Source organism: Chlorocebus sabaeus, unplaced genomic scaffold, assembly GCF_047675955.1.
Source record: "Chlorocebus sabaeus isolate Y175 unplaced genomic scaffold, mChlSab1.0.hap1 unalloc_scaffold_725, whole genome shotgun sequence".
NCBI classification, from domain to species: domain Eukaryota; kingdom Metazoa; phylum Chordata; class Mammalia; order Primates; family Cercopithecidae; genus Chlorocebus; species Chlorocebus sabaeus.
Genome location: NW_027328065.1, coordinates 11,414 through 22,826, shown reverse-complemented (window position 1 = coordinate 22,826; position 11,413 = coordinate 11,414).

The following is an 11,413-nucleotide window of genomic DNA, read 5'->3' as shown; positions in this document are numbered from 1 at the left end:
AGTTTTGCTTGGCTCTCATTCTCTCACTTGCCTGCTGTGATGTAAGAAATTCCTTTCGCCTTCTGCCTCCCCCCAGCCATGTGGAACTGTAAGTCCAATGAATCTTCTTTCTTTTGTAAATTGCTCAGTCTCGGGTATGTCTTTATCAGCAGCGCACTCCTGTACTTTGTGCAACTGCAGGTTTAATATCCCATGGAAACTGCCAAGGCTTATGGCTTGCACCCTCAAAGCAGTGACCCAAACTGTGTCTGGGACCTTTTTAGCCATGGCTGGAGCTGGAGTGGTTGGGAGGTAGAATGCTGTGAGCACTGTCCTGTGCTTGCCCTGGGTGGTGCAGCCCTAGGCCCAGCCCACAAAATCAGTCTTCCCTTATAGGCCTCCAGACCTTTGAAGGGAGGCGCTGCCACCAGCCAAGGACTCTGAAATGCCTTTCAGGCTCTTTCTTCATTGTCTTCTATTAGCATCTTCTTTCCTTTTAGTTATGCAAATGTCTTCAGCCTGCTTGAATTTCAGAGGATACCAATGGCCTTAAAAGTACCATATGACCCCTAACACTTCCTGACTTCATTTCTGCAACATATTTTATTTTTTTACATCACCATGAATATTGAAACTTTTTATATCTATTCACTTTCCATTTGTTTTCAAGTCCAGCTTACTTCCAAATAATTTTAGAATGTAGAGTCTCCATAAGACACTAGTTTGTCTGGTTTCTTGCTGTACCCCATGACTGCGAATGCCTTCTAGTACATATAATACACTCAAAAGTACTTATGAGGCCGGATGCGGTGGTCCACTCCTGTAATCTCAGGACTTTGGGAGGCCGAGGTAGGCGGATCACGAGGTCAGGAGTTCTAGACCACCCCGGCTAATGCGGGTGAAACCCCGTCTCTACTAAAAAAAATACAAAAAAATAGCCGGACGTGGTGTCGGGCGCCTGTAGTCCCAGCTACTTGGGAGGCTGGGGCAGGAGAATGGCTTGAACCCGGGAGGCAGAGCTTGCAGAGAGCCGAGATCGCACCACTGCGCTCTAGCCTGGGCGACAGAGCAAAACTCCATCTCAAAAAAAAAAAAAAATAAGCACTTATGAATGAAAAAAGGAATGAATCTCCCTATTTTTCCTTCAAAATAGCCTTCACTCTTTGGTTTCCAAGTTGATGTGGGGTTTTTAGTAATTGTCTCAAAAATCCAATCAAATTGAACCGGGTGTGGGAAGTTTTGATTAGGTTCGGTATCTGTGCAACCAGGGCATGTCTCTTGGAATGTAGTGCTGATTAGGTTTATTAATTGTTTTTTCCTATATAAGGGGAAGTCAATCGGAGGATGCGTTTTCCCAGAGGAGCATCAGAAGAGTTTAAAACCTTGGGGGAAGAGAGTCTTGCTTCTTGCTTGTGGGACTTGCCTTGGAAGGTAGATAAGTTCACAGCATCCTCCGACTTTTTATTTTTGGTGAGTTCTCCGAGCACTGAGATGTGAACCGGCCTCATTCCCTTACAATGATACTGTTACCAGTAGAAGAGATTCGAGTTACTGGCAGCATATCTGCATGGGTCCATAAGCAACTTCAGTCCTTGCCTCCTCAGAAGAAAGAATTCGACTGAAGGGCATACAGCAGAAAAAGAGACTAAGTTTCAGAGCAGGAGTGGAAGTTTATTTAGAAAGGTTTCAGAACAGAAAGGAAAGGAAAATTCTCTTGGAAGAGACCCAAGTGGATGCCTGAAGGTGCAAGAGAGAAAAGAGAAGGGCCTTTAACCTTGATCCTGGGATGGGCTTGCCTCTTTCCCATGATTCTTCCTTTAGGGAGAGTTTCCGGCATGCACAGTGCTTTCCTTACCCTTTGGAATTGAGCATGCACGGTGTGTTTAGGGAGTTATGTGCATGTCCATCTGAGGCTTTCTTTCCTTTTCCAGTGGAGTGTGTCCCCGGAAGAGTATACTTTGTCATTTTTGTCTCTTAACATGAACGCCCAAGAAGTTGCTTCTTCCTGGAGTCTGCATTTAATTAACATTTTTGATGTTAACAGGTATAGACCACCATGAAATGGCCTCTCTCTGGTGCTGCCTAATTATCATTTTTAGAGAGGCAAAGTGATCATTAACAGGCCATCACCTGACATTTCTAGTGGGTAGGGGAAGAGCCCTCTCCTGCCCTGCTCCTGCTCTTCTACCTGTAACAAGACAAGCCTTGAATATCATCAGACATGTGTCCCATCAAGGCAGCATCTCATTATTAAATTTTACTGTGTGAATTGTTCCTTCACATTCTCATATTCTGTGTTCACTATCTGTGTGCCTTTTCCATTTTTGGTTTGACCGTATCTCATTATTTTAACTGCCTTCTCCAAGATTCTAGATCTGCATTGACCAATAGAGTAACTACCAGTCACATGTGGCTATAAACTGTAAATTAATTATAATTAAATAACTAAATGGCATATCCTTAGTAGTAATAGCCAAATTTGTGGCCAAAGTAGAAATTCTGTAACTACATATGTGTGGTAGTTACTGCATTGGACAATGTAGATACAGAGAATTTCTTTCATCACAGAAAATCATGTTGGGCATGTTGGCTGCCACTTATTTTTATTTTATTTTTATTTTTTATTTCTTTGAGACAGAATTTTGCTCTTGTTGCCCAGGCTGGAGTGCAATGGCATGATCTCAGCTCACCGCAACCTCCGCCTCCCGGGTTCAAACGATTCTCCTGCCTAAGCCTCCCTAGTAGCCGGGATTACAGGCATGTGCCACCACGCCCACCTGTTTTTTTTTTTTTTTTTCTATTTTTAGTAGAGACGGGGTTTCTCCATGTTGGTCAGGCTGGTCTCAAACTCCTGACCTCAGGTGATCCGCCTGCCTCCGCCTCGCAAAGTGCTGGGATGGCAGGTATGAGCCACTGCTCCCGGCCTTATTTTTAAATTCTATTTTGTGCTTTATAGTTAAATTATGTTCTGCTTCTCTATATTCATTTCCTTTCACAGATTTTCTCAGGCAATTCTTAAATTTCATTCATTTACCTTCTTGAGGAAAGTACTTAGATCATTTTTTAAAAATAATGTACAGCAAATAATTTTTCCACAGATATTGTTTTAGCTTTATTATGTTGGTACTTTTACATACTATATTCAGGTGTTATTATTTTTCATACCTTACTTTAAAAATTGTGCCAAGTTTATTTAAAAGAGATTTCTCCCTTGATTTTCAGAGGTCAGATTGTGTCTTCCATTACTGTTATTTTAGTTTAATTTTATTTTATTATATATAAATATGTTGCATATTCCTTTTTTTAAAATGTGAGATTTTTTCTCTCTCTTGTTACACAAACTTTTTATGCAGTGTTCATTATGCACTTTAAAAATAAGTATTTTGTTTCAAGGCATAGTGCTTTCACACATGCAACATTAGAATAATTTTAAATTCCATTCCACTTTCACCATTCCTGAACTACTTTGAATATATTGGATGTTGGAAGCCATGAGAGGTTTTGACTTGCAATCCAGTCAAGATAATAGGATTTTCCATTTATAGTGTAATCTGATATATATTCGTTTTGGTTTCATACTTTTAAAAAATCTATTCTCTTTTACTCTGTGGTGACCTTTGCTTTTCTATTTGTGCATTGCTAGAATGTCAGCTGCTGTTTCCCTAGCACCTGAGATGTTACTCAACACTGTGTAGTGCTGGTGTTGAGAATTGAGAGAATCTACTAAATAATAGCACTTTTCAAGACCACAGTTCTGAATTAAAAGGAAGGGAAAGGACAGGCAAAAGAATATAGACATCAGCTATTTTTACTGAAGATCTGTTGGAGAACATGGTTTTGGTGTCCAGGAACTTGAGACCTAATACTGCATTCCTAATACTTCACTAAGGTGTGCCTAAATAGCCCTGAAAGGGCTAGGAAGTCACAAGTCAGCCTCTTAATTGTTACGGGTGTCCTTAAAATATTAAGGGAATATTGAGGATGCAGAATGGCTCCTTCCTCATTACTTTTTAAGAGATCTGGCCCGGGCGCTGTGGCTCACGCCTGTAATCCCAGTACTTTGAGAGGCTGAGGCAGGTGGATTACCTGAGGTCAGGAATTCCAGACCAGCCTGACCAAAATGGAGAAACCCCATCTCGACTGAAAATACAAAATTATCCAAGCGTGGTGGCGCATGCCTGTCATCCCAGCTACTTGGAAGGCTGAGGCAGGAGAATAGCTTGAACCTGGGAGGTGGAGATTGCAGTGAGCTGAGATTTCACCATTGCACTCCAGCCTGGGCAACAAAAGCGAAACTCTGTCAAAAAACAAAAAAGAGAGAGAGAGAGAGAGAGAGAGAGAGAGAGAGAGAGAGAGAGAGATCTGGAGGGAGATACTAAGCTGCGCAGGCTCTCATCTTGAAGTCACCAAATACGTAAGTTGTTATTCCTGCTCTGGTGAGAAGTTTGTCAATACATTTTTTCCATGAATTAATGAAAATTTTAGACCCATAACGTAAGTTTTAAAAAATTTATCCTAAAGATTGCTTGTGTATGTATGTGTTTTGAAATATATTTAATCTCTATATCTTGAAATAGTTTTTATACATTCCACACAAGAGTCCTTTAGGAAATAAGTGTGCTTTAATTTTCTTATAATATTTGTCCCTTTTTGTCCCTGGCACAGTCTGTATATGACCATTTAAATTACTTTTAGTTCAAGTTTGGGTTATAATCACACACAGATATTCTCTAAAGTCCAAATCTTATTTTGATATTCGAGTAAGAGTTTACATGGTAATAATATTAAGGGTTACAGCTGGTTTCACTGAAGCTTTGTAGGCATTCTCTAATACCTTATTGTTTTGAAGGAATGTCTGTTCTGCTTGAATTATAGACTACATAATACATGTACTGTCAGGTACATTTATGGAAGGGACAGGCAGATGGAGTCATATGTTACTGGAGTCTTGATGAACAGATGTAGGAAATAGTCCAAGGAATAAGAAAAAAGTTGATACTGAAAAGGGCTTGTTGAAGTCTGTAAATGTGCATTAAAATGTGGCAGTAAAAATAGACATAGTGAAGTTTGGGAACTGGGGTCTAAATCCTGGAGTCCCCAGAATCATAGAGAACCTTGGTTAGGGGAGTAATTTTGTAAAAAAGCAAGAAGAGGCAGTGACAAGGCAGAATATAATTAAAAGTATTGCTGTGTCATTTTCTAGTTTTGTAATTTTGTCATATTTGTCAAACTCTGTTGATCATTTATTAAACTGGTAAATAAACTCTAATCAGCAGGGTTATTATAAGGGTTAAATAAGGAAATCTGTGTATATCTGTAAGCACAATGTCACAATTAATACAAAGCTACCCTTTTTATTTTTCCTGGACTTCATGTACAAATGGGTCAGTTAATTTTTTGTTTATGACACATAATTATCATTTGTACATAAAATATATTTAATTATTTTTATATTTTTAGCAGGGAAATAATACACGCATGTTTTCCCCCGTCTCAAACACATGCGTTCATATAAACATATCCATCTATATACCTACATATCTATGTATGAATATACACATGGACATCAGTATTTCTCAGCAAATATGTATCATGATAATCAGAGATATCGCAACTAACAAAGACTAATATAAACCATGATTGCAAGAATTTTAGATACCACCTTAGTAAAATATCAGATTGAGCTGCTAAATTTCTCTCAGTCCTAAGTCATTTTGTATTTTCTGAGCATCCTAGAGGATTGTGACTGTATACACAGGACAAAAACACCATGATGCAGGGTACTGCTGTGAATTTCTGATGCGGGGGATTTTAAGGGCTAGATCAGCAGGATAGGAGTGTTGACCCTCCAAGTGAAATAAATTCCTGAGTTGATTATCCCCATCCTAAAACAGATTGTGTGTGTGTGTGTGTGTGTGTGAGAGAGAGATACAGAGTCTTGCTCTGTCGCCCTGGAGTGCAGTGTTAGGATCTCGGTTCACTGTAATTGCCTCCTGGGTTCAAGCAATTCTCCTGCTTCAGCCTCCTGAGTAGCTGGGATTACAGGCAAACACCACCATGCCCGGCTAATTTGTGTATTTTTAGTAGAAATGGAGTTTCACCATTTTGGCCAGGCTGGTCTCGAACTCCTGACCTCAGGTGATCCACCTGCCTTGGCCTCCCAAAGTGCTGGGATTACAGGCGAGAGCAACCGCACTTGACCCTAAAACAGATTCTTACTTGATTGATTTCTGAGTTCCAAGGGGAAATGCAAAAGTCAAAACTGAGAGAAAGTAAAAGTGGAGTAAGGTTTCAGAAGGCTGTGATTGGTGTTGGAGAAACATTGCTAGGGCATAAAGCTGGGATAATAAAATCTGAGAAATCCTACAGTGTTTATCTACAGGTGGAAATCATATTCCACATGTAGGCGGAGTCAGGGATCCCTGTGTTTTAAAATCAGTGACGGAATTGAATATCTGGACTTGTGTCAATTAACATACAAAACCCAGTGCTTTAATGCTCTCATTCATAAGATATCTGTGTTCCTTCTTTGTCAGAAACCATAGTCATAGGCTTCCTAATTTTGACCATGGGAAAAGAGGAGAGGCCTCTGTGTGTTTGTGTCTGTTGGTCAGGCTGTGGTGCAGGTGGTGTCATCCTTCAGTGAAAGTCTGGCTTTTCATCACAGGTTGGTCTGAAAATTATGTACAAGGCTGGTGTCTCATGTGTTCTTTCTCCAACCTCAGCTTTTCTTAGTGCCTGAAGTGTCTGCAAGTGGAAATCCAGAAGAAGACAGAGAGAAACTGAGTTCTTGACAATGCATTCACTAGTGAGTGGGGGATGGCTCTTTCTACTGAAATTATACCCATATTGCTGGCAAATGGGCAGTTTTCTCCAGTTTGCATGGGTGTTTCATTTTTATTCTTTTTTTGTTTGTTTTTATGATGCAAAATCCACCCGGCCTGGGTGTTCCAAATGCAATCAGGAGACTTTCAGGTATCTGGCCTCCAATTAAGTTTTCTCAGGACTCTAGGTTGGGTATCATGTGTCAATGATTCCTAAATTATTAATATAATTTCTAATATTACACTACTTTATTCCAGCCCCTATGCAGGCTATTTACAAGAAAAGACATGGAGGTCTCATTTATGTATTTCTTTTTCTTCTATCCATCCTATAACCTCATAGGGAAATAATTGACCCATTAACTGTACCATTGGCTGAAATAGACTTAGGATTGTGATGAATGCAGGCAATAGAGATGCGTGAAGAGCAGAAGATCACAGCCCAATAATGAGGCTGATGTTCTAGCAGCTGAGTTCAATAAATCCCATGTGATAGGCCTTGGGCAAGAGCTGCACAGTGTTAAGGAAAAAGGAGAGTTTGATAAAATATATTTATGCTTTTAAAAACTTTGCAAAAGGACAACTAAAGAAGTCATTATTATTCTTATCCCCATTCGTTTTGCCTTCTGATAATTAACCTTTTTGCCTTCTGGTAACTGAAAGTAACATATAAGAAATACAATTACTTAATTATGGTTGCACACTCAGGAGAAGGAATATAATAGATATAGTACAATTTAGGGTTCTGTGGAAATGCTCTATAAGGGCTGGTTAGAAAAAAACAAAACAGTAAAGAAGCCTTTTTATCCTTGAACAAGCCAAGTGACAAGGTAAAGTTAAAAGAGAGGCAGTGATAACTGATGTTCGGATTGCCCAGAGAAAGTTGAGAACAGGAGGCTTCATATCACAGGAATCATCAGACTAAGACTTCCTCAGTATAGCAGCCTCAGCGGTCTTGTCTTGTGCGGCTGGACTGTCTTTAAGCCTTGTCATGAACACCTGAATTACATAACATTAGAGTGACTATATGTATGAATTGAATCCTATATTCTGTGTAAGACTTGTTCAGTTCTGAAGAATGCTGGAGTCTGGTTCATCACTTTCTAACTTTTTAATGAATAAGGGACCAATGACCTGTATTTAATAAATATTTGCTAGATAGGAAACATGTTTTCTATTACTTCTTTAGATTATTCAAAACACACAATAGGTCTTTTAGCCATTTGATTGGTGAGAAACCTGTGGTTTATCTAGAGAAATAATTCATTTAATCACGGTCATGTTTAAAAAGTAGTAAATCATGGTTATTTGCCTTGTGACAAATCTGTAATTTACTTGAAATTCATGGTAAATTTGTTTTATTTATGAAGGTTCAAGTGAAAATTTTATAATCAGTTATGTACAGGTGATTAACACATTACTGAAAAATATCTGGGCTATATTATGCCACATCTCATGCGATATTTCTTCATAGAAAAGTTTAATGGATTAAGAGTGGGTATGTCTCTGTGAGTGAATTTGAAAGGCAGATACCAGTTTAGTATTGAGAATGAACTGGCTGGAACCTAAAACACTGAGTGTTCTGCATACCCAGCTCCTACCTATGTCATTTCAGCCTTCCTCCTCTGGACATTAAAAGGGATTCTCTGTCTAAACTAAAATGTCTGTGATGTTTTAGAACAAAGTGACTTTTGAAGATGTAGCTATTGACTTCACCCAGGAAGAGTGGGCCATGGTGGACACATCCAAGAGAAAGCTGAACAGAGAAGTAATGCTGGAAAACGTGTGTCACCTGGTGTCCCTTGGTGAGTCCCTCAACATTCACATACGTATGTAGACACACATTGACTCATTCATTCGATAAGTGTTGGAACAGCTTCTCCATATCTCACTCTAATCTCTTCTCTGATTCTCTCACAGATCTTATCTGAAAATTTTGAGCTCTCTAAATCTGTCTAAAGAAATATCTTTATTTTATTTTGTTTTATTTAGTGTGTCACGCAATTAGAATGTAATCTTGACAGGGATTTCATGGTTTCCTTGGTACTCAGTCTCTAATACTCAGAACAGACCTGGGAACTTAATGAATATTTTCAATGTATTAAATTAAATATTTTCTAAATAACTCTTCTGCTTCAGTCACTATGCTTAGGCTGAGACCAATTAGTGAAAACAATAGCAATATCTTTTCTGTATAGAACACCAATTATTTTTGTAAATCGAATGTTTTTTTTTTTGTTCTGCATGAGAATAATAATAAACATACTGTGCAGAGGTTTAATTAATCTCTTTCTGAAAAGACTGTGTATTATGCATTGTGTCTTGGAACTTAGGCATGGACTCAGCATTCATAGGTCCTGACTGTTTTGAATTTCCTTTTCCTGATGGACCTTTTGTTTGGATTTATTTTCTAGTCTCACGTTGGGTCCAAAAAATCCTGGGGAGTTTTCTGTGTTCTAGGTCTTGTGGCCTGAGCTGACCTTCACTGTTTTTATTCTTCCTCGGTAGCCTGCCTTACAGTTGGTGATAATGCACATTTATTGACAGTGAACTCAAAACACATGTACTGTTTCCACTAACAGGGTACAAATAAGCAAATCCTATATAACTTTGCAGCTGGAGCAAGGAAAAGAGCTCTGGCGGGAAGGAAGAGAATTTCTCCAAGGCCAGAATCTGGGTAAGGAACAAGGTCCTGTGCTCTAACAGGAGGAAGGGCTTTGTCAATGAATAATATCAGTCAAATATTAATTAGCAGTTTTATTAAATGAGTGGTAATTTCTAAAATGTAGGTTAAGCTACTGGAGCAGAATTCCTTAGATGTTATTATCATTTTGTTCATATGTCAGATGCTACTCTTGTGTCCTCTTGCCTTTTCTTTTACTTTCGGGAAAAGGATAATTCATGTACCTGTTGGGGTTAAACTGTCACATGCTGACTCTTTTCCCGATAGCCCTGTGAAGACTATCCCTCTATTTACCTGCCTGATATCTCATCTCCATTTTATCTCTTTTCACATTTTAATTTTAAAGCACTTTTCTAATTGCTGACGCTGTACAATCTGTTTCTTCTATTGAAGTATTTTCTTCATTTGACACATTTGCCACATCTAAGTGTCAATTTTTGAAAAAAAGTAAAAGGGTCTTGGGGTTTTTCAAACAATTTTATTACCATAATACCAAGGTAACAATTTATTTTTCAATTATTTCAGACAAGGAAAATGCCCTTAAGAAAAAACACACGATATTCATGCATCTTATCAGAAAAGACGCATCCACCGGTATGACAATGGTGAGTTTTATAGCTGTGTACACCAGCCATCTAAGTTAAAGACCTGGTAATGGGTTAAGTTAGTAATGACGCACAGTCACCTGAGTGTAATTAGGCTGGCATTAAGTGCTTTCTAAGCAAAAAAAAATTTGATAGTTTGAATTCAGTGAATAAAGTGACCTGTGTTCTAAACCATAACATGAGATCTTTAAAATAGAACAAGTGCATATACATTGCTCATGTTCAGACTTTGAAAGATATTGATATCATCACAATCAATGGAATAACTCTGCAGTTGGGATCTTACAAAAGAGAAAATATCTGTGTCTGCAGGAGACAATGTGCACGCAAGTGTCAATCGAGAAAATTGATGAGACAAGTCTCAATCATTTTAGGAGATTAATTTGCCAGAGTTAAGGACATGTACCTGGGGGACAGGTGTATACCTTTCTCCAAAGATGATTTTCTCTAAATTTAAAGGGGGAAAGGGTGGGATATTGAGAAGTACACAATTTTCCTGTAAAAGGTGCATAGAAAAAAATAGTCATTCCTGCATTTTTGTGGCTCAGTGAATCTGGATTTTTTTTACATAAGATGACATAAACAAATGAGGCAGAGGAATAATGCAGGAGAGCTGCATTTTATATAAGACAACATAGGCAAAATGGGGCAGGGACACAATCGGATATGCATTTGTGTCTGGTGAACTGGGGATGACTGCGCCTGTAAAGACAAGCTATGAATTGGCATTGCCATGGTGTAACTTTAACAGCTCATGAGGAATTTCCTTGTGGGCAAAATATGGGGGAGGCATGTAGCTTTTCATCTTGTAGCCATATTATTTAGGAAGCAGAAGGAGGAGGCAGGTTTGTGTGACCCTGTTCCCAGCTCGATTTTTCCCTTTGGTTCAATGAGTTTGGGGTGCCAAAATTTAATTTCCTTTCACACAAGTAACATTGGAAAGATTTCAACTGGACTCTACCACTGAATAGTTGGCCTAGAATTCAAAGGTGGTGAAATGAATGTATAGATGTATGTTGGTAAATCATTAAGAGCTTTTAATCTTTGTCCCTAAAGGAGAACTCTCTCATTCTGGAGGATCCCTTTGAATGTAATGATTTGGGAGAAGATTGCACTCACAGTTCCACAATGACTCAGCGTTTGTTAACTCAGGGTGGAAAGAAACCCTACATCAGCAAACAGTGTGGAAAACCCCTTAGTAATCAGTTATTCCCTAAACCACATAAACAAATTCATACTAAAGGTAAATCATATCAATGTAATATATGTGAAAAGGCCTATATTAATTACTTTCACCTTAGATGGCACATGACTCACACTGG